The sequence below is a fragment of the Phyllobates terribilis genome, unplaced genomic scaffold (assembly GCF_046119375.1).
Source record: "Phyllobates terribilis strain yellow unplaced genomic scaffold, ASM4611937v1 Scaffold_74__1_contigs__length_7073193, whole genome shotgun sequence".
NCBI classification, from domain to species: Eukaryota; Metazoa; Chordata; class Amphibia; order Anura; family Dendrobatidae; genus Phyllobates; species Phyllobates terribilis.
In genome coordinates this window covers 1,284,703-1,306,026 of record NW_027362834.1, presented here as the reverse complement: position 1 = coordinate 1,306,026, position 21,324 = coordinate 1,284,703, and the positions used below count along the sequence as shown (strand labels likewise).

The 21,324-nt window shown below is 45.3% G+C and overlaps 16 non-coding genes across 16 annotated transcripts; all 16 read right to left on the bottom strand.

Moving 5' to 3' along the window:
* Positions 1 to 877: 877 nt before the first annotated feature.
* On the bottom strand, positions 878 to 1,068 carry LOC141195805 (U2 spliceosomal RNA). The gene has a single exon (XR_012268382.1). It is a non-coding gene; the product is annotated as a U2 spliceosomal RNA (small nuclear RNA).
* Positions 1,069 to 2,188: 1,120 nt separating this feature from the next.
* On the bottom strand, positions 2,189 to 2,379 carry LOC141194583 (U2 spliceosomal RNA). Its single transcript, XR_012267205.1, has one exon. It is a non-coding gene; the product is annotated as a U2 spliceosomal RNA (small nuclear RNA).
* Positions 2,380 to 3,499: 1,120 nt separating this feature from the next.
* On the bottom strand, positions 3,500 to 3,690 carry LOC141194581 (U2 spliceosomal RNA). The gene has a single exon (XR_012267203.1). It is a non-coding gene; the product is annotated as a U2 spliceosomal RNA (small nuclear RNA).
* Positions 3,691 to 4,815: 1,125 nt separating this feature from the next.
* LOC141194580 (U2 spliceosomal RNA) lies at positions 4,816 to 5,006 on the bottom strand. The gene has a single exon (XR_012267202.1). It is a non-coding gene; the product is annotated as a U2 spliceosomal RNA (small nuclear RNA).
* Positions 5,007 to 6,127: 1,121 nt separating this feature from the next.
* Positions 6,128 to 6,318, bottom strand: LOC141194579 (U2 spliceosomal RNA). The gene has a single exon (XR_012267201.1). It is a non-coding gene; the product is annotated as a U2 spliceosomal RNA (small nuclear RNA).
* A 1,125-nt stretch (positions 6,319 to 7,443) lies between these two features.
* LOC141195879 (U2 spliceosomal RNA) lies at positions 7,444 to 7,634 on the bottom strand. Its single transcript, XR_012268452.1, has one exon. It is a non-coding gene; the product is annotated as a U2 spliceosomal RNA (small nuclear RNA).
* Positions 7,635 to 8,755: 1,121 nt separating this feature from the next.
* LOC141194578 (U2 spliceosomal RNA) lies at positions 8,756 to 8,946 on the bottom strand. The gene has a single exon (XR_012267200.1). It is a non-coding gene; the product is annotated as a U2 spliceosomal RNA (small nuclear RNA).
* A 1,125-nt stretch (positions 8,947 to 10,071) lies between these two features.
* LOC141195878 (U2 spliceosomal RNA) lies at positions 10,072 to 10,262 on the bottom strand. The gene has a single exon (XR_012268451.1). It is a non-coding gene; the product is annotated as a U2 spliceosomal RNA (small nuclear RNA).
* A 1,122-nt stretch (positions 10,263 to 11,384) lies between these two features.
* On the bottom strand, positions 11,385 to 11,575 carry LOC141194577 (U2 spliceosomal RNA). Its single transcript, XR_012267199.1, has one exon. It is a non-coding gene; the product is annotated as a U2 spliceosomal RNA (small nuclear RNA).
* Positions 11,576 to 12,695: 1,120 nt separating this feature from the next.
* LOC141194576 (U2 spliceosomal RNA) lies at positions 12,696 to 12,886 on the bottom strand. The gene has a single exon (XR_012267198.1). It is a non-coding gene; the product is annotated as a U2 spliceosomal RNA (small nuclear RNA).
* A 1,120-nt stretch (positions 12,887 to 14,006) lies between these two features.
* Positions 14,007 to 14,197, bottom strand: LOC141194575 (U2 spliceosomal RNA). Its single transcript, XR_012267197.1, has one exon. It is a non-coding gene; the product is annotated as a U2 spliceosomal RNA (small nuclear RNA).
* Positions 14,198 to 15,320: 1,123 nt separating this feature from the next.
* On the bottom strand, positions 15,321 to 15,511 carry LOC141194574 (U2 spliceosomal RNA). Its single transcript, XR_012267196.1, has one exon. It is a non-coding gene; the product is annotated as a U2 spliceosomal RNA (small nuclear RNA).
* Positions 15,512 to 16,635: 1,124 nt separating this feature from the next.
* LOC141194573 (U2 spliceosomal RNA) lies at positions 16,636 to 16,826 on the bottom strand. Its single transcript, XR_012267195.1, has one exon. It is a non-coding gene; the product is annotated as a U2 spliceosomal RNA (small nuclear RNA).
* Positions 16,827 to 17,948: 1,122 nt separating this feature from the next.
* Positions 17,949 to 18,139, bottom strand: LOC141195952 (U2 spliceosomal RNA). The gene has a single exon (XR_012268523.1). It is a non-coding gene; the product is annotated as a U2 spliceosomal RNA (small nuclear RNA).
* A 1,121-nt stretch (positions 18,140 to 19,260) lies between these two features.
* On the bottom strand, positions 19,261 to 19,451 carry LOC141194572 (U2 spliceosomal RNA). Its single transcript, XR_012267194.1, has one exon. It is a non-coding gene; the product is annotated as a U2 spliceosomal RNA (small nuclear RNA).
* A 1,122-nt stretch (positions 19,452 to 20,573) lies between these two features.
* On the bottom strand, positions 20,574 to 20,764 carry LOC141194570 (U2 spliceosomal RNA). Its single transcript, XR_012267192.1, has one exon. It is a non-coding gene; the product is annotated as a U2 spliceosomal RNA (small nuclear RNA).
* Between the last annotated feature and the right edge of the window lie 560 nt (positions 20,765 to 21,324).

Below are 21,324 nucleotides of genomic sequence, written 5' to 3'. Positions count from 1 at the left end.
GAACCAATTAAGGCGGGGGGGGGGGGGTGGAACGAGCAGCTGTCTACCCTTAGCAGGAGGGTTGCTGATTAATTACCTCTCCTGCTGCTGCTGCTGCTGGCTGTCCAGCAGCAGACTGAAGGTGGCTGCTGCTGTGCGCAGGTATATAAAGGCTCAGAGCCTATTATGACACGCGCAGCCAGCGTTCCATTGCCACATTCCGTCTACTGCAGGCGGGATACCTGGATGGCTGAATGTCACTGAGAAGCTCACAGAGACCGCCATAAGCAACAGTTTAAAAGAATGCCACAGACTAATCAACCAAACTTTTTGGGTTGGTTTCTCTTTTATAGTCTGCAGGCATTAAATGAAAGAAGTCAGTGTTCCAGCAGAGGGAGACAACGTTTCAGAAAAGGCATTGTAGCAAACCAAAAAAGAAATTTTAAGCGCAGCAGAGTAACCAGCTCACATACCTGTTAGCTCAGGTGAGTTTAAAAGGCTGCTGTTGATAACAAGGGCATTTGCTAAATAGATGGTGTGTGTGCAACAATATACTGAAAGGTCAATTATATTGTGCAGCTTATCTCACCACCTGTAGTTATTTAGGTGAAAGCTCCAAAATGCTTGCCTAATATGTCTGTTTATCCAAAAGGAAGTATAGAGGGAGAGCTAGATAGATAGCATTGCATTACATTACATTACATGGCAATGCAATGCACAGTTGCTGAAGTTGAACCAAAATGAGCTTGTCATCTGGCTTCTGCAACTTTTAACATGAAAAATCCAATGAGGAGAAGAAAAGCAAAGCCAAAGAGTCCATCCCAAAATCCGACAAACAAGCAAAATGAACAAAAAGCATTGAATTCAATTCTTTCTGATTTTAGAAACTGCATTAAAGAAGGGGTGCACCAGTCCTGGAGATACTGCAATACCAGGTCAATGCGTGGAGTGGACAGAGCAAGCTCTTTTTCCATCTCCCTGTTCTAAAAATCCATTTAATATATGGTCCCCAGATAGGGGACGTATCAGATATTAAACTGATAAGAACAGATACTACACTTGATCTTAGCCAAAAGGCCGAGAAGCGATAACCAGAATTGGTTTCCGACTACGGTGCCACCCAAGGATTCTGAAAAGTCCATTTGTGGAGATGGCCACCTGGACTCCCGTTAAGAAGACATGCTGTCAACCTCTAGATCCCTCACATGCCTGCACTTTTCGGCTTGCTGCTGCTGCAATCCACGCGTTTTAGATCTGCATAACTCCACCTCTTTTAGCACAGTACCCTCAACCCCCGGCTGTTCCCACCCGCCTCAACACCGTTGGAAGGGAGGAGAACCAATTAAGGCGGGGGGGGGGTGGAACGAGCAGCTGTCTACCCTTAGCAGGAGGGTTGCTGATTAATTACCTCTCCTGCTGCTGCTGCTGCTGGCTGTCTAGCAGCAGACTGAAGGTGGCTGCTGCTGTGCGCAGGTATATAAAGGCTCAGAGCCTATTATGACACGCGCAGCCAGCGTTCCATTGCCACATTCCGTCTGCTGCAGGCGGGATACCTGGATGGCTGAATGTCACTGAGAAGCTCACAGAGACCGCCATAAGCAACAGTTTAAAAGAATGCCACAGACTAATCAACCAAACTTTTTGGGTTGGTTTCTCTTTTATAGTCTGCAGGCATTAAATGAAAGAAGTCAGTGTTCCAGCAGAGGGAGACAACGTTTCAGAAAAGGCATTGTAGCAAACCAAAAAAGAAATTTTAAGCGCAGCAGAGTAACCAGCTCACATACCTGTTAGCTCAGGTGAGTTTAAAAGGCTGCTGTTGATAACAAGGGCATTTGCTAAATAGATGGTGTGTGTGCAACAATATACTGAAAGGTCAATCATATTGTGCAGCTTAACTCACCACCTGTAGTTATTTAGGTGAAAGCTCCAAAATGCTTGCCTAATATGTCTGTTTATCCAAAAGGAAGTATAGAGGGAGAGCTAGATAGATAGCATTGCATTACATTACATTACATGGCAATGCAATGCACAGTTGCTGAAGTTGAACCAAAATGAGCTTGTCATCTGGCTTCTGCAACTTTTAACATGAAAAATCCAATGAGGAGAAGAAAAGCAAAGCCAAAGAGTCCATCCCAAAATCCGACAAACAAGCAAAATGAACAAAAAGCATTGAATTCAATTCTTTCTGATTTTAGAAACTGCATTAAAGAAGGGGTGCACCGGTCCTGGAGATACTGCAATACCAGGTCAATGCGTGGAGTGGACAGAGCAAGCTCTTTTTCCATCTCCCTGTTCTAAAAATCCATTTAATATATGGTCCCCAGATAGGGGACGTATCAGATATTAAACTGATAAGAACAGATACTACACTTGATCTTAGCCAAAAGGCCGAGAAGCGATAACCAGAATTGGTTTCCGACTACGGTGCCACCCAAGGATTCTGAAAAGTCCATTTGTGGAGATGGCCACCTGGACTCCCGTTAAGAAGACATGCTGTCAACCTCTAGATCCCTCACATGCCTGCACTTTTCGGCTTGCTGCTGCTGCAATCCACGCGTTTTAGATCTGCATAACTCCACCTCTTTTAGCACAGTACCCTCAACCCCCGGCTGTTCCCACCCGCCTCAACACCGTTGGAAGGGAGGAGAACAAATTAAGGTGGGGGGGGGGTGGAACGAGCAGCTGTCTACCCTTAGCAGGAGGGTTGCTGATTAATTACCTCTCCTGCTGCTGCTGCTGCTGGCTGTCCAGCAGCAGACTGAAGGTGGCTGCTGCTGTGCGCAGGTATATAAAGGCTCAGAGCCTATTATGACACGCGCAGCCAGCGTTCCATTGCCACATTCCGTCTACTGCAGGCGGGATACCTGGATGGCTGAATGTCACTGAGAAGCTCACAGAGACCGCCATAAGCAACAGTTTAAAAGAATGCCACAGACTAATCAACCAAACTTTTTGGGTTGGTTTCTCTTTTATAGTCTGCAGGCATTAAATGAAAGAAGTCAGTGTTCCAGCAGAGGGAGACAACGTTTCAGAAAAGGCATTGTAGCAAACCAAAAAAGAAATTTTAAGCGCAGCAGAGTAACCAGCTCACATACCTGTTAGCTCAGGTGAGTTTAAAAGGCTGCTGTTGATAACAAGGGCATTTGCTAAATAGATGGTGTGTGTGCAACAATATACTGAAAGGTCAATTATATTGTGCAGCTTATCTCACCACCTGTAGTTATTTAGGTGAAAGCTCCAAAATGCTTGCCTAATATGTCTGTTTATCCAAAAGGAAGTATAGAGGGAGAGCTAGATAGATAGCATTGCATTACATTACATTACATGGCAATGCAATGCACAGTTGCTGAAGTTGAACCAAAATGAGCTTGTCATCTGGCTTCTGCAACTTTTAACATGAAAAATCCAATGAGGAGAAGAAAAGCAAAGCCAAAGAGTCCATCCCAAAATCCGACAAACAAGCAAAATGAACAAAAAGCATTGAATTCAATTCTTTCTGATTTTAGAAACTGCACTAAAGAAGGGGTGCACCGGTCCTGGAGATACTGCAATACCAGGTCAATGCGTGGAGTGGACAGAGCAAGCTCTTTTTCCATCTCCCTGTTCTAAAAATCCATTTAATATATGGTCCCCAGATAGGGGACGTATCAGATATTAAACTGATAAGAACAGATACTACACTTGATCTTAGCCAAAAGGCCGAGAAGCGATAACAAGAATTGGTTTCCGACTACGGTGCCACCCAAGGATTCTGAAAAGTCCATTTGTGGAGATGGCCACCTGGACTCCCGTTAAGAAGACATGCTGTCAACCTCTAGATCCCTCACATGCCTGCACTTTTCGGCTTGCTGCTGCTGCAATCCATGCGTTTTAGATCTGCATAACTCCACCTCTTTTAGCACAGTACCCTCAACCCCCGGCTGTTCCCACCCGCCTCAACACCGTTGGAAGGGAGGAGAACCAATTAAGGCGGGGGGGGCGTGGAACGAGCAGCTGTCTACCCTTAGCAGGAGGGTTGCTGATTAATTACCTCTCCTGCTGCTGCTGCTGCTGGCTGTCCAGCAGCAGACTGAAGGTGGCTGCTGCTGTGCGCAGGTATATAAGGGCTCAGAGCCTATTATGACACGCGCAGCCAGCGTTCCATTGCCACATTCCGTCTACTGCAGGCGGGATACCTGGATGGCTGAATGTCACTGAGAAGCTCACAGAGACCGCCATAAGCAACAGTTTAAAAGAATGCCACAGACTAATCAACCAAACTTTTTGGGTTGGTTTCTCTTTTATAGTCTGCAGGCATTAAATGAAAGAAGTCAGTGTTCCAGCAGAGGGAGACAACGTTTCAGAAAAGGCATTGTAGCAAACCAAAAAAGAAATTTTAAGCGCAGCAGAGTAACCAGCTCACATACCTGTTAGCTCAGGTGAGTTTAAAAGGCTGCTGTTGATAACAAGGGCATTTGCTAAATAGATGGTGTGTGTGCAACAATATACTGAAAGGTCAATTATATTGTGCAGCTTATCTCACCACCTGTAGTTATTTAGGTGAAAGCTCCAAAATGCTTGCCTAATATGTCTGTTTATCCAAAAGGAAGTATAGAGGGAGAGCTAGATGGATAGCATTGCATTACATTACATTACATGGCAATGCAATGCAATGCACAGTTGCTGAAGTTGAACCAAAATGAGCTTGTCATCTGGCTTCTGCAACTTTTAACATGAAAAATCCAATGAGGAGAAGAAAAGCAAAGCCAAAGAGTCCATCCCAAAATCCGACAAACAAGCAAAATGAACAAAAAGCATTGAATTCAATTCTTTCTGATTTTAGAAACTGCATTAAAGAAGGGGTGCACCGGTCCTGGAGATACTGCAATACCAGGTCAATGCGTGGAGTGGACAGAGCAAGCTCTTTTTCCATCTCCCTGTTCTAAAAATCCATTTAATATATGGTCCCCAGATAGGGGACGTATCAGATATTAAACTGATAAGAACAGATACTACACTTGATCTTAGCCAAAAGGCCGAGAAGCGATAACAAGAATTGGTTTCCGACTACGGTGCCACCCAAGGATTCTGAAAAGTCCATTTGTGGAGATGGCCACCTGGACTCCCGTTAAGAAGACATGCTGTCAACCTCTAGATCCCTCACATGCCTGCACTTTTCGGCTTGCTGCTGCTGCAATCCACGCGTTTTAGATCTGCATAACTCCACCTCTTTTAGCACAGTACCCTCAACCCCCGGCTGTTCCCACCCGCCTCAACACCGTTGGAAGGGAGGAGAACCAATTAAGGCGGGGGGGGGGGTGGAACGAGCAGCTGTCTACCCTTAGCAGGAGGGTTGCTGATTAATTACCTCTCCTGCTGCTGCTGCTGCTGGCTGTCCAGCAGCAGACTGAAGGTGGCTGCTGCTGTGCGCAGGTATATAAAGGCTCAGAGCCTATTATGACACGCGCAGCCAGCGTTCCATTGCCACATTCCGTCTACTGCAGGCGGGATACCTGGATGGCTGAATGTCACTGAGAAGCTCACAGAGACCGCCATAAGCAACAGTTTAAAAGAATGCCACAGACTAATCAACCAAACTTTTTGGGTTGGTTTCTCTTTTATAGTCTGCAGGCATTAAATGAAAGAAGTCAGTGTTCCAGCAGAGGGAGACAACGTTTCAGAAAAGGCATTGTAGCAAACCAAAAAAGAAATTTTAAGCGCAGCAGAGTAACCAGCTCACATACCTGTTAGCTCAGGTGAGTTTAAAAGGCTGCTGTTGATAACAAGGGCATTTGCTAAATAGATGGTGTGTGTGCAACAATATACTGAAAGGTCAATTATATTGTGCAGCTTATCTCACCACCTGTAGTTATTTAGGTGAAAGCTCCAAAATGCTTGCCTAATATGTCTGTTTATCCAAAAGGAAGTATAGAGGGAGAGCTAGATAGATAGCATTGCATTACATTACATTACATGGCAATGCAATGCACAGTTGCTGAAGTTGAACCAAAATGAGCTTGTCATCTGGCTTCTGCAACTTTTAACATGAAAAATCCAATGAGGAGAAGAAAAGCAAAGCCAAAGAGTCCATCCCAAAATCCGACAAACAAGCAAAATGAACAAAAAGCATTGAATTCAATTCTTTCTGATTTTAGAAACTGCATTAAAGAAGGGGTGCACCGGTCCTGGAGATACTGCAATACCAGGTCAATGCGTGGAGTGGACAGAGCAAGCTCTTTTTCCATCTCCCTGTTCTAAAAATCCATTTAATATATGGTCCCCAGATAGGGGACGTATCAGATATTAAACTGATAAGAACAGATACTACACTTGATCTTAGCCAAAAGGCCGAGAAGCGATAACCAGAATTGGTTTCCGACTACGGTGCCACCCAAGGATTCTGAAAAGTCCATTTGTGGAGATGGCCACCTGGACTCCCGTTAAGAAGACATGCTGTCAACCTCTAGATCCCTCACATGCCTGCACTTTTCGGCTTGCTGCTGCTGCAATCCACGCGTTTTAGATCTGCATAACTCCACCTCTTTTAGCACAGTACCCTCAACCCCCGGCTGTTCCCACCCGCCTCAACACCGTTGGAAGGGAGGAGAACCAATTAAGGCGGGGTGGGGGGGGGGTGGAACGAGCAGCTGTCTACCCTTAGCAGGAGGGTTGCTGATTAATTACCTCTCCTGCTGCTGCTGCTGCTGGCTGTCCAGCAGCAGACTGAAGGTGGCTGCTGCTGTGCGCAGGTATATAAAGGCTCAGAGCCTATTATGACACGCGCAGCCAGCGTTCCATTGCCACATTCCGTCTACTGCAGGCGGGATACCTGGATGGCTGAATGTCACTGAGAAGCTCACAGAGACCGCCATAAGCAACAGTTTAAAAGAATGCCACAGACTAATCAACCAAACTTTTTGGGTTGGTTTCTCTTTTATAGTCTGCAGGCATTAAATGAAAGAAGTCAGTGTTCCAGCAGAGGGAGACAACGTTTCAGAAAAGGCATTGTAGCAAACCAAAAAAGAAATTTTAAGCGCAGCAGAGTAACCAGCTCACATACCTGTTAGCTCAGGTGAGTTTAAAAGGCTGCTGTTGATAACAAGGGCATTTGCTAAATAGATGGTGTGTGTGCAACAATATACTGAAAGGTCAATTATATTGTGCAGCTTATCTCACCACCTGTAGTTATTTAGGTGAAAGCTCCAAAATGCTTGCCTAATATGTCTGTTTATCCAAAAGGAAGTATAGAGGGAGAGCTAGATAGATAGCATTGCATTACATTACATTACATGGCAATGCAATGCACAGTTGCTGAAGTTGAACCAAAATGAGCTTGTCATCTGGCTTCTGCTACTTTTAACTTGAAAAATCCAATGAGGAGAAGAAAAGCAAAGCCAAAGAGTCCATCCCAAAATCCGACAAACAAGCAAAATGAACAAAAAGCATTGAATTCAATTCTTTCTGATTTTAGAAACTGCATTAAAGAAGGGGTGCACCGGTCCTGGAGATACTGCAATGCCAGGTCAATGCGTGGAGTGGACAGAGCAAGCTCTTTTTCCATCTCCCTGCTCTAAAAATCCATTTAATATATGGTCCCCAGATAGGGGACGTATCAGATATTAAACTGATAAGAACAGATACTACACTTGATCTTAGCCAAAAGGCCGAGAAGCGATAACCAGAATTGGTTTCCGACTACGGTGCCACCCAAGGATTCTGAAAAGTCCATTTGTGGAGATGGCCACCTGGACTCCCGTTAAGAAGACATGCTGTCAACCTCTAGATCCCTCACATGCCTGCACTTTTCGGCTTGCTGCTGCTGCAATCCACGCGTTTTAGATCTGCATAACTCCACCTCTTTTAGCACAGTACCCTCAACCCCCGGCTGTTCCCACCCGCCTCAACACCGTTGGAAGGGAGGAGAACCAATTAAGGCGGGGGGGGGGGTGGAACGAGCAGCTGTCTACCCTTAGCAGGAGGGTTGCTGATTAATTACCTCTCCTGCTGCTGCTGCTGCTGGCTGTCCAGCAGCAGACTGAAGGTGGCTGCTGCTGTGCGCAGGTATATAAAGGCTCAGAGCCTATTATGACACGCGCAGCCAGCGTTCCATTGCCACATTCCGTCTACTGCAGGCGGGATACCTGGATGGCTGAATGTCACTGAGAAGCTCACAGAGACCGCCATAAGCAACAGTTTAAAAGAATGCCACAGACTAATCAACCAAACTTTTTGGGTTGGTTTCTCTTTTATAGTCTGCAGGCATTAAATGAAAGAAGTCAGTGTTCCAGCAGAGGGAGACAACGTTTCAGAAAAGGCATTGTAGCAAACCAAAAAAGAGATTTTAAGCGCAGCAGAGTAACCAGCTCACATACCTGTTAGCTCAGGTGAGTTTAAAAGGCTGCTGTTGATAACAAGGGCATTTGCTAAATAGATGGTGTGTGTGCAACAATATACTGAAAGGTCAATTATATTGTGCAGCTTATCTCACCACCTGTAGTTATTTAGGTGAAAGCTCCAAAATGCTTGCCTAATATGTCTGTTTATCCAAAAGGAAGTATAGAGGGAGAGCTAGATAGATAGCATTGCATTACATTACATTACATGGCAATGCAATGCACAGTTGCTGAAGTTGAACCAAAATGAGCTTGTCATCTGGCTTCTGCAACTTTTAACATGAAAAATCCAATGAGGAGAAGAAAAGCAAAGCCAAAGAGTCCATCCCAAAATCCGACAAACAAGCAAAATGAACAAAAAGCATTGAATTCAATTCTTTCTGATTTTAGAAACTGCATTAAAGAAGGGGTGCACCGGTCCTGGAGATACTGCAATACCAGGTCAATGCGTGGAGTGGACAGAGCAAGCTCTTTTTCCATCTCCCTGTTCTAAAAATCCATTTAATATATGGTCCCCAGATAGGGGACGTATCAGATATTAAACTGATAAGAACAGATACTACACTTGATCTTAGCCAAAAGGCCGAGAAGCGATAACCAGAATTGGTTTCCGACTACGGTGCCACCCAAGGATTCTGAAAAGTCCATTTGTGGAGATGGCCACCTGGACTCCCGTTAAGAAGACATGCTGTCAACCTCTAGATCCCTCACATGCCTGCACTTTTCGGCTTGCTGCTGCTGCAATCCACGCGTTTTAGATCTGCATAACTCCACCTCTTTTAGCACAGTACCCTCAACCCCCGGCTGTTCCCACCCGCCTCAACACCGTTGGAAGGGAGGAGAACCAATTAAGGCGGGGTGGGGGGGGGGTGGAACGAGCAGCTGTCTACCCTTAGCAGGAGGGTTGCTGATTAATTACCTCTCCTGCTGCTGCTGCTGCTGGCTGTCCAGCAGCAGACTGAAGGTGGCTGCTGCTGTGCGCAGGTATATAAAGGCTCAGAGCCTATTATGACACGCGCAGCCAGCGTTCCATTGCCACATTCCGTCTACTGCAGGCGGGATACCTGGATGGCTGAATGTCACTGAGAAGCTCACAGAGACCGCCATAAGCAACAGTTTAAAAGAATGCCACAGACTAATCAACCAAACTTTTTGGGTTGGTTTCTCTTTTATAGTCTGCAGGCATTAAATGAAAGAAGTCAGTGTTCCAGCAGAGGGAGACAACGTTTCAGAAAAGGCATTGTAGCAAACCAAAAAAGAAATTTTAAGCGCAGCAGAGTAACCAGCTCACATACCTGTTAGCTCAGGTGAGTTTAAAAGGCTGCTGTTGATAACAAGGGCATTTGCTAAATAGATGGTGTGTGTGCAACAATATACTGAAAGGTCAATTATATTGTGCAGCTTATCTCACCACCTGTAGTTATTTAGGTGAAAGCTCCAAAATGCTTGCCTAATATGTCTGTTTATCCAAAAGGAAGTATAGAGGGAGAGCTAGATAGATAGCATTGCATTACATTACATTACATGGCAATGCAATGCACAGTTGCTGAAGTTGAACCAAAATGAGCTTGTCATCTGGCTTCTGCTACTTTTAACTTGAAAAATCCAATGAGGAGAAGAAAAGCAAAGCCAAAGAGTCCATCCCAAAATCCGACAAACAAGCAAAATGAACAAAAAGCATTGAATTCAATTCTTTCTGATTTTAGAAACTGCATTAAAGAAGGGGTGCACCGGTCCTGGAGATACTGCAATGCCAGGTCAATGCGTGGAGTGGACAGAGCAAGCTCTTTTTCCATCTCCCTGCTCTAAAAATCCATTTAATATATGGTCCCCAGATAGGGGACGTATCAGATATTAAACTGATAAGAACAGATACTACACTTGATCTTAGCCAAAAGGCCGAGAAGCGATAACCAGAATTGGTTTCCGACTACGGTGCCACCCAAGGATTCTGAAAAGTCCATTTGTGGAGATGGCCACCTGGACTCCCGTTAAGAAGACATGCTGTCAACCTCTAGATCCCTCACATGCCTGCACTTTTCGGCTTGCTGCTGCTGCAATCCACGCGTTTTAGATCTGCATAACTCCACCTCTTTTAGCACAGTACCCTCAACCCCCGGCTGTTCCCACCCGCCTCAACACCGTTGGAAGGGAGGAGAACCAATTAAGGCGGGGGGGGGGGGTGGAACGAGCAGCTGTCTACCCTTAGCAGGAGGGTTGCTGATTAATTACCTCTCCTGCTGCTGCTGCTGCTGGCTGTCCAGCAGCAGACTGAAGGTGACTGCTGCTGTGCGCAGGTATATAAAGGCTCAGAGCCTATTATGACACGCGCAGCCAGCGTTCCATTGCCACATTCCGTCTACTGCAGGCGGGATACCTGGATGGCTGAATGTCACTGAGAAGCTCACAGAGACCGCCATAAGCAACAGTTTAAAAGAATGCCACAGACTAATCAACCAAACTTTTTGGGTTGGTTTCTCTTTTATAGTCTGCAGGCATTAAATGAAAGAAGTCAGTGTTCCAGCAGAGGGAGACAACATTTCAGAAAAGGCATTGTAGCAAACCAAAAAAGAAATTTTAAGCACAGCAGAGTAACCAGCTCACATACCTGTTAGCTCAGGTGAGTTTAAAAGGCTGCTGTTGATAACAAGGGCATTTGCTAAATAGATGGTGTGTGTGCAACAATATACTGAAAGGTCAATTATATTGTGCAGCTTATCTCACCACCTGTAGTTATTTAGGTGAAAGCTCCAAAATGCTTGCCTAATATGTCTGTTTATCCAAAAGGAAGTATAGAGGGAGAGCTAGATAGATAGCATTGCATTACATTACATTACATGGCAATGCAATGCACAGTTGCTGAAGTTGAACCAAAATGAGCTTGTCATCTGGCTTCTGCAACTTTTAACATGAAAAATCCAATGAGGAGAAGAAAAGCAAAGCCAAAGAGTCCATCCCAAAATCCGACAAACAAGCAAAATGAACAAAAAGCATTGAATTCAATTCTTTCTGATTTTAGAAACTGCATTAAAGAAGGGGTGCACCGGTCCTGGAGATACTGCAATACCAGGTCAATGCGTGGAGTGGACAGAGCAAGCTCTTTTTCCATCTCCCTGTTCTAAAAATCCATTTAATATATGGTCCCCAGATAGGGGACGTATCAGATATTAAACTGATAAGAACAGATACTACACTTGATCTTAGCCAAAAGGCCGAGAAGCGATAACCAGAATTGGTTTCCGACTACGGTGCCACCCAAGGATTCTGAAAAGTCAATTTGTGGAGATGGCCACCTGGACTCCCGTTAAGAAGACATGCTGTCAACCTCTAGATCCCTCACATGCCTGCACTTTTCGGCTTGCTGCTGCTGCAATCCACGCGTTTTAGATCTGCATAACTCCACCTCTTTTAGCACAGTACCCTCAACCCCCGGCTGTTCCCACCCGCCTCAACACCGTTGGAAGGGAGGAGAACCAATTAAGGTGGGGGGGGGGTGGAACGAGCAGCTGTCTACCCTTAGCAGGAGAGTTGCTGATTAATTACCTCTCCTGCTGCTGCTGCTGCTGGCTGTCCAGCAGCAGACTGAAGGTGGCTGCTGCTGTGCGCAGGTATATAAAGGCTCAGAGCCTATTATGACACGCGCAGCCAGCGTTCCATTGCCACATTCCGTCTACTGCAGGCGGGATACCTGGATGGCTGAATGTCACTGAGAAGCTCACAGAGACCGCCATAAGCAACAGTTTAAAAGAATGCCACAGACTAATCAACCAAACTTTTTGGGTTGGTTTCTCTTTTATAGTCTGCAGGCATTAAATGAAAGAAGTCAGTGTTCCAGCAGAGGGAGACAACGTTTCAGAAAAGGCATTGTAGCAAACCAAAAAAGAAATTTTAAGCGCAGCAGAGTAACCAGCTCACATACCTGTTAGCTCAGGTGAGTTTAAAAGGCTGCTGTTGATAACAAGGGCATTTGCTAAATAGATGGTGTGTGTGCAACAATATACTGAAAGGTCAATTATATTGTGCAGCTTATCTCACCACCTGTAGTTATTTAGGTGAAAGCTCCAAAATGCTTGCCTAATATGTCTGTTTATCCAAAAGGAAGTATAGAGGGAGAGCTAGATAGATAGCATTGCATTACATTACATTACATGGCAATGCAATGCACAGTTGCTGAAGTTGAACCAAAATGAGCTTGTCATCTGGCTTCTGCAACTTTTAACATGAAAAATCCAATGAGGAGAAGAAAAGCAAAGCCAAAGAGTCCATCCCAAAATCCGACAAACAAGCAAAATGAACAAAAAGCATTGAATTCAATTCTTTCTGATTTTAGAAACTGCATTAAAGAAGGGGTGCACCGGTCCTGGAGATACTGCAATACCAGGTCAATGCGTGGAGTGGACAGAGCAAGCTCTTTTTCCATCTCCCTGTTCTAAAAATCCATTTAATATATGGTCCCCAGATAGGGGACGTATCAGATATTAAACTGATAAGAACAGATACTACACTTGATCTTAGCCAAAAGGCCGAGAAGCGATAACCAGAATTGGTTTCCGACTACGGTGCCACCCAAGGATTCTGAAAAGTCCATTTGTGGAGATGGCCACCTGGACTCCCGTTAAGAAGACATGCTGTCAACCTCTAGATCCCTCACATGCCTGCACTTTTCGGCTTGCTGCTGCTGCAATCCACGCGTTTTAGATCTGCATAACTCCACCTCTTTTAGCACAGTACCCTCAACCCCCGGCTGTTCCCACCCGCCTCAACACCGTTGGAAGGGAGGAGAACCAGTTAAGGCGGGGGGGGGGTGGAACGAGCAGCTGTCTACCCTTAGCAGGAGGGTTGCTGATTAATTACCTCTCCTGCTGCTGCTGCTGCTGGCTGTCCAGCAGCAGACTGAAGGTGGCTGCTGCTGTGCGCAGGTATATAAAGGCTCAGAGCCTATTATGACACGCGCAGCCAGCGTTCCATTGCCACATTCCGTCTACTGCAGGCGGGATACCTGGATGGCTGAATGTCACTGAGAAGCTCACAGAGACCGCCATAAGCAACAGTTTAAAAGAATGCCACAGACTAATCAACCAAACTTTTTGGGTTGGTTTCTCTTTTATAGTCTGCAGGCATTAAATGAAAGAAGTCAGTGTTCCAGCAGAGGGAGACAACGTTTCAGAAAAGGCATTGTAGCAAACCAAAAAAGAAATTTTAAGCGCAGCAGAGTAACCAGCTCACATACCTGTTAGCTCAGGTGAGTTTAAAAGGCTGCTGTTGATAACAAGGGCATTTGCTAAATAGATGGTGTGTGTGCAACAATATACTGAAAGGTCAATTATATTGTGCAGCTTATCTCACCACCTGTAGTTATTTAGGTGAAAGCTCCAAAATGCTTGCCTAATATGTCTGTTTATCCAAAAGGAAGTATAGAGGGAGAGCTAGATAGATAGCATTGCATTACATTACATTACATGGCAATGCAATGCACAGTTGCTGAAGTTGAACCAAAATGAGCTTGTCATCTGGCTTCTGCAACTTTTAACATGAAAAATCCAATGAGGAGAAGAAAAGCAAAGCCAAAGAGTCCATCCCAAAATCCGACAAACAAGCAAAATGAACAAAAAGCATTGAATTCAATTCTTTCTGATTTTAGAAACTGCATTAAAGAAGGGGTGCACCGGTCCTGGAGATACTGCAATACCAGGTCAATGCGTGGAGTGGACAGAGCAAGCTCTTTTTCCATCTCCCTGTTCTAAAAATCCATTTAATATATGGTCCCCAGATAGGGGACGTATCAGATATTAAACTGATAAGAACAGATACTACACTTGATCTTAGCCAAAAGGCCGAGAAGCGATAACCAGAATTGGTTTCCGACTACGGTGCCACCCAAGGATTCTGAAAAGTCCATTTGTGGAGATGGCCACCTGGACTCCCGTTAAGAAGACATGCTGTCAACCTCTAGATCCCTCACATGCCTGCACTTTTCGGCTTGCTGCTGCTGCAATCCACGCGTTTTAGATCTGCATAACTCCACCTCTTTTAGCACAGTACCCTCAACCCCCGGCTGTTCCCACCCGCCTCAACACCGTTGGAAGGGAGGAGAACCAATTAAGGCAGGGAGGGGGGGGTGGAACGAGCAGCTGTCTACCCTTAGCAGGAGGGTTGCTGATTAATTACCTCTCCTGCTGCTGCTGCTGCTGGCTGTCCAGCAGCAGACTGAAGGTGGCTGCTGCTGTGCGCAGGTATATAAAGGCTCAGAGCCTATTATGACACGCGCAGCCAGCGTTCCATTGCCACATTCCGTCTACTGCAGGCGGGATACCTGGATGGCTGAATGTCACTGAGAAGCTCACAGAGACCGCCATAAGCAACAGTTTAAAAGAATGCCACAGACTAATCAACCAAACTTTTTGGGTTGGTTTCTCTTTTATAGTCTGCAGGCATTAAATGAAAGAAGTCAGTGTTCCAGCAGAGGGAGACAACGTTTCAGAAAAGGCATTGTAGCAAACCAAAAAAGAAATTTTAAGCGCAGCAGAGTAACCAGCTCACATACCTGTTAGCTCAGGTGAGTTTAAAAGGCTCCTGTTGATTACAAGGGCATTTGCTAAATAGATGGTGTGTGTGCAACAATATACTGAAAGGTCAATTATATTGTGCAGCTTATCTCACCACCTGTAGTTATTTAGGTGAAAGCTCCAAAATGCTTGCCTAATATGTCTGTTTATCCAAAAGGAAGTATAGAGGGAGAGCTAGATAGATAGCATTGCATTACATTACATTACATGGCAATGCAATGCACAGTTGCTGAAGTTGAACCAAAATGAGCTTGTCATCTGGCTTCTGCAACTTTTAACATGAAAAATCCAATGAGGAGAAGAAAAGCAAAGCCAAAGAGTCCATCCCAAAATCCGACAAACAAGCAAAATGAACAAAAAGCATTGAATTCAATTCTTTCTGATTTTAGAAACTGCATTAAAGAAGGGGTGCACCGGTCCTGGAGATACTGCAATACCAGGTCAATGCGTGGAGTGGACAGAGCAAGCTCTTTTTCCATCTCCCTGTTCTAAAAATCCATTTAATATATGGTCCCCAGATAGGGGACGTATCAGATATTAAACTGATAAGAACAGATACTACACTTGATCTTAGCCAAAAGGCCGAGAAGCGATAACCAGAATTGGTTTCCGACTACGGTGCCACCCAAGGATTCTGAAAAGTCCATTTGTGGAGATGGCCACCTGGACTCCCGTTAAGAAGACATGCTGTCAACCTCTAGATCCCTCACATGCCTGCACTTTTCGGCTTGCTGCTGCTGCAATCCACGCGTTTTAGATCTGCATAACTCCACCTCTTTTAGCACAGTACCCTCAACCCCCGGCTGTTCCCACCCGCCTCAACACCGTTGGAAGGGAGGAGAACCAATTAAGGCGGGGGGGGGGGGGGTGGAACGAGCAGCTGTCTACCCTTAGCAGGAGGGTTGCTGATTAATTACCTCTCCTGCTGCTGCTGCTGCTGGCTGTCCAGCAGCAGACTGAAGGTGGCTGCTGCTGTGCGCAGGTATATAAAGGCTCAGAGCCTATTATGACACGCGCAGCCAGCGTTCCATTGCCACATTCCGTCTACTGCAGGCGGGATACCTGGATGGCTGAATGTCACTGAGAAGCTCACAGAGACCGCCATAAGCAACAGTTTAAAAGAATGCCACAGACTAATCAACCAAACTTTTTGGGTTGGTTTCTCTTTTATAGTCTGCAGGCATTAAATGAAAGAAGTCAGTGTTCCAGCAGAGGGAGACAACGTTTCAGAAAAGGCATTGTAGCAAACCAAAAAAGAAATTTTAAGCGCAGCAGAGTAACCAGCTCACATACCTGTTAGCTCAGGTGAGTTTAAAAGGCTGCTGTTGATAACAAGGGCATTTGCTAAATAGATGGTGTCTGTGCAACAATATACTGAAAGGTCAATTATATTGTGCAGCTTATCTCACCACCTGTAGTTATTTAGGTGAAAGCTCCAAAATGCTTGCCTAATATGTCTGTTTATCCAAAAGGAAGTATAGAGGGAGAGCTAGATAGATAGCATTGCATTACATTACATTACATGGCAATGCAATGCACAGTTGCTGAAGTTGAACCAAAATGAGCTTGTCATCTGGCTTCTGCAACTTTTAACATGAAAAATCCAATGAGGAGAAGAAAAGCAAAGCCAAAGAGTCCATCCCAAAATCCGACAAACAAGCAAAATGAACAAAAAGCATTGAATTCAATTCTTTCTGATTTTAGAAACTGCATTAAAGAAGGGGTGCACCGGTCCTGGAGATACTGCAATACCAGGTCAATGCGTGGAGTGGACAGAGCAAGCTCTTTTTCCATCTCCCTGTTCTAAAAATCCATTTAATATATGGTCCCCAGATAGGGGACGTATCAGATATTAAACTGATAAGAACAGATACTACACTTGATCTTAGCCAAAAGGCCGAGAAGCGATAACCAGAATTGGTTTCCGACTACGGTGCCACCCAAGGATTCTGAAAAGTCCATTTGTGGAGATGGCCACCTGGACTCCCGTTAAGAAGACATGCTGTCAACCTCTAGATCCCTCACATGCCTGCACTTTTCGGCTTGCTGCTGCTGCAATCCACGCGTTTTAGATCTGCATAACTCCACCTCTTTTAGCACAGTACCCTCAACCCCCGGCTGTTCCCACCCGCCTCAACACCGTTGGAAGGGAGGAGAACCAATTAAGGCGGGGGGGGGGGGTGGAACGAGCAGCTGTCTACCCTTAGCAGGAGGGTTGCTGATTAATTACCTCTCCTGCTGCTGCTGCTGCTGGCTGTCCAGCAGCAGACTGAAGGTGGCTGCTGCTGTGCGCAGGTATATAAAGGCTCAGAGCCTATTATGACACGCGCAGCCAGCGTTCCATTGCCACATTCCGTCTACTGCAGGCGGGATACCTGGATGGCTGAATGTCACTGAGAAGCTCACAGAGACCGCCATAAGCAACAGTTTAAAAGAATGCCACAGACTAATCAACCAAACATTTTGGGTTGGTTTCTCTTTTATAGTCTGCAGGCATTAAATGAAAGAAGTCAGTGTTCCAGCAGAGGGAGACAACGTTTCAGAAAAGGCATTGTAGCAAACCAAAAAAGAAATTTTAAGCGCAGCAGAGTAACCAGCTCACATACCTGTTAGCTCAGGTGAGTTTAAAAGGCTGCTGTTGATAACAAGGGCATTTGCTAAATAGATGGTGTGTGTGCAACAATATACTGAAAGGTCAATTATATTGTGCAGCTTATCTCACCACCTGTAGTTATTTAGGTGAAAGCTCCAAAATGCTTGCCTAATATGTCTGTTTATCCAAAAGGAAGTATAGAGGGAGAGCTAGATAGATAGCATCGCATTACATTACATTACATGGCAATGCAATGCAAAGTTGCTGAAGTTGAACCAAAATGAGCTTGTCATCTGGCTTCTGCAACTTTTAACATGAAAAATCCAATGAGGAGAAGAAAAGCAAAGCCAAAGAGTCCATCCCAAAATCCGACAAACAAGCAAAATGAACAAAAAGCATTGAATTCAATTCTTTCTGATTTTAGAAACTGCATTAAAGAAGGGGTGCACCGGTCCTGGAGATACTGCAATACCAGGTCAATGTGTGGAGTGGACAGAGCAAGCTCTTTTTCCATCTCCCTGTTCTAAAAATCCATTTAATATATGGTCCCCAGATAGGGGACGTATCAGATATTAAACTGATAAGAACAGATACTACACTTGATCTTAGCCAAAAGGCCGAGAAGCGATAACCAGAATTGGTTTCCGACTACGGTGCCACCCAAGGATTCTGAAAAGTCCATTTGTGGAGATGGCCACCTGGACTCCCGTTAAGAAGACATGCTGTCAACCTCTAGATCCCTCACATGCCTGCACTTTTCGGCTTGCTGCTGCTGCAATCCACGCGTTTTAGATCTGCATAACTCCACCTCTTTTAGCACAGTACCCTCAACCCCCGGCTGTTCCCACCCACCTCAACACCGTTGGAAGGGAGGAGAACCAATTAAGGCGGGGGGGGGGGTGGAACGAGCAGCTGTCTACCCTTAGCAGGAGGGTTGCTGATTAATTACCTCTCCTGCTGCTGCTGCTGCTGGCTGTCCAGCAGCAGACTGAAGGTGGCTGCTGCTGTGCGCAGGTATATAAAGGCTCAGAGCCTATTATGACACGCGCAGCCAGCGTTCCATTGCCACATTCCGTCTACTGCAGGCGGGATACCTGGATGGCTGAATGTCACTGAGAAGCTCACAGAGACCGCCATAAGCAACAGTTTAAAAGAATGCCACAGACTAATCAACCAAACTTTTTGGGTTGGTTTCTCTTTTATAGTCTGCAGGCATTAAATGAAAGAAGTCAGTGTTCCAGCAGAGGGAGACAACGTTTCAGAAAAGGCATTGTAGCAAACCAAAAAAGAAATTTTAAGCGCAGCAGAGTAACCAGCTCACATACCTGTTAGCTCAGGTGAGTTTAAAAGGCTGCTGTTGATAACAAGGGCATTTGCTAAATAGATGGTGTGTGTGCAACAATATACTGAAAGGTCAATTATATTGTGCAGCTTATCTCACCACCTGTAGTTATTTAAGTGAAAGCTCCAAAATGCTTGCCTAATATGTCTGTTTATCCAAAAGGAAGTATAGAGGGAGAGCTAGATAGATAGCATTGCATTACATTACATTACATGGCAATGCAATGCACAGTTGCTGAAGTTGAACCAAAATGAGCTTGTCATCTGACTTCTGCAACTTTTAACATGAAAAATCCAATGAGGAGAAGAAAAGCAAAGCCAAAGAGTCCATCCCAAAATCCGACAAACAAGCAAAATGAACAAAAAGCATTGAATTCAATTCTTTCTGATTTTAGAAACTGCATTAAAGAAGGGGTGCACCGGTCCTGGAGATACTGCAATACCAGGTCAATGCGTGGAGTGGACAGAGCAAGCTCTTTTTCCATCTCCCTGTTCTAAAAATCCATTTAATATATGGTCCCCAGATAGGGGACGTATCAGATATTAAACTGATAAGAACAGATACTACACTTGATCTTAGCCAAAAGGCCGAGAAGCGATAACCAGAATTGGTTTCCGACTACGGTGCCACCCAAGGATTCTGAAAAGTCCATTTGTGGAGATGGCCACCTGGACTCCCGTTAAGAAGACATGCTGTCAACCTCTAGATCCCTCACATGCCTGCACTTTTCGGCTTGCTGCTGCTGCAATCCACGCGTTTTAGATCTGCATAACTCCACCTCTTTTAGCACAGTACCCTCAACCCCCGGCTGTTCCCACCCGCCTCAACACCGTTGGAAGGGAGGAGAACCAGTTAAGGCGGGGGGGGGGGGTGGAACGAGCAGCTGTCTACCCTTAGCAGGAGGGTTGCTGATTAATTACCTCTCCTGCTGCTGCTGCTGCTGGCTGTCCAGCAGCAGACTGAAGGTGGCTGCTGCTGTGCGCAGGTATATAAAGGCTCAGAGCCTATTATGACACGCGCAGCCAGCGTTCCATTGCCACATTCCGTCTACTGCAGGCGGGATACCTGGATGGCTGAATGTCACTGAGAAGCTCACAGAGACCGCCATAAGCAACAGTTTAAAAGAATGCCACAGACTAATCAACCAAACTTTTTGGGTTGGTTTCTCTTTTATAGTCTGCAGGCATTAAATGAAAGAAGTCAGTGTTCCAGCAGAGGGAGACAACGTTTCAGAAAAGGCATTGTAGCAAACCAAAAAAGAAATTTTAAGCGCAGCAGAGTAACCAGCTCACATACCTGTTAGCTCAGGTGAGTTTAAAAGGCTGCTGTTGATAACAAGGGCATTTGCTAAATAGATGGTGTGTGTGCAACAATATACTGAAAGGTCAATTATATTGTGCAGCTTATCTCACCACCTGTAGTTATTTAGGTGAAAGCTCCAAAATGCTTGCCTAATATGTCTGTTTATCCAAAAGGAAGTATAGAGGGAGAGCTAGATAGATAGCATTGCATTACATTACATTACATGGCAATGCAATGCACAGTTGCTGAAGTTGAACCAAAATGAGCTTGTCACCTGGCTTCTGCAACTTTTAACATGAAAAATCCAATGAGGAGAAGAAAAGCAAAGCCAAAGAGTCCATCCCAAAATCCGACAAACAAGCAAAATGAACAAAAAGCATTGAATTCAATTCTTTCTGATTTTAGAAACTGCATTAAAGAAGGGGTGCACCGGTCCTGGAGATACTGCAATACCAGGTCAATGCGTGGAGTGGACAGAGCAAGCTCTTTTTCCATCTCCCTGTTCTAAAAATCCATTTAATATATGGTCCCCAGATAGGGGACGTATCAGATATTAAACTGATAAGAACAGATACTACACTTGATCTTAGCCAAAAGGCCGAGAAGCGATAACCAGAATTGGTTTCCGACTACGGTGCCACCCAAGGATTCTGAAAAGTCCATTTGTGGAGATGGCCACCTGGACTCCCGTTAAGAAGACATGCTGTCAACCTCTAGATCCCTCACATGCCTGCACTTTTCGGCTTGCTGCTGCTGCAATCCACGCGTTTTAGATCTGCATAACTCCACCTCTTTTAGCACAGTACCCTCAACCCCCGGCTGTTCCCACCCGCCTCAACACCGTTGGAAGGGAGGAGAACCAATTAAGGCGGGGGGGGGGTGGAACGAGCAGCTGTCTACCCTTAGCAGGAGGGTTGCTGATTAATTACCTCTCCTGCTGCTGCTGCTGCTGGCTGTCCAGCAGCAGACTGAAGGTGGCTGCTGCTGTGCGCAGGTATATAAAGGCTCAGAGCCTATTATGACACGCGCAGCCAGCGTTCCATTGCCACATTCCGTCTACTGCAGGCGGGATACCTGGATGGCTGAATGTCACTGAGAAGCTCACAGAGACCGCCATAAGCAACAGTTTAAAAGAATGCCACAGACTAATCAACCAAACTTTTTGGGTTG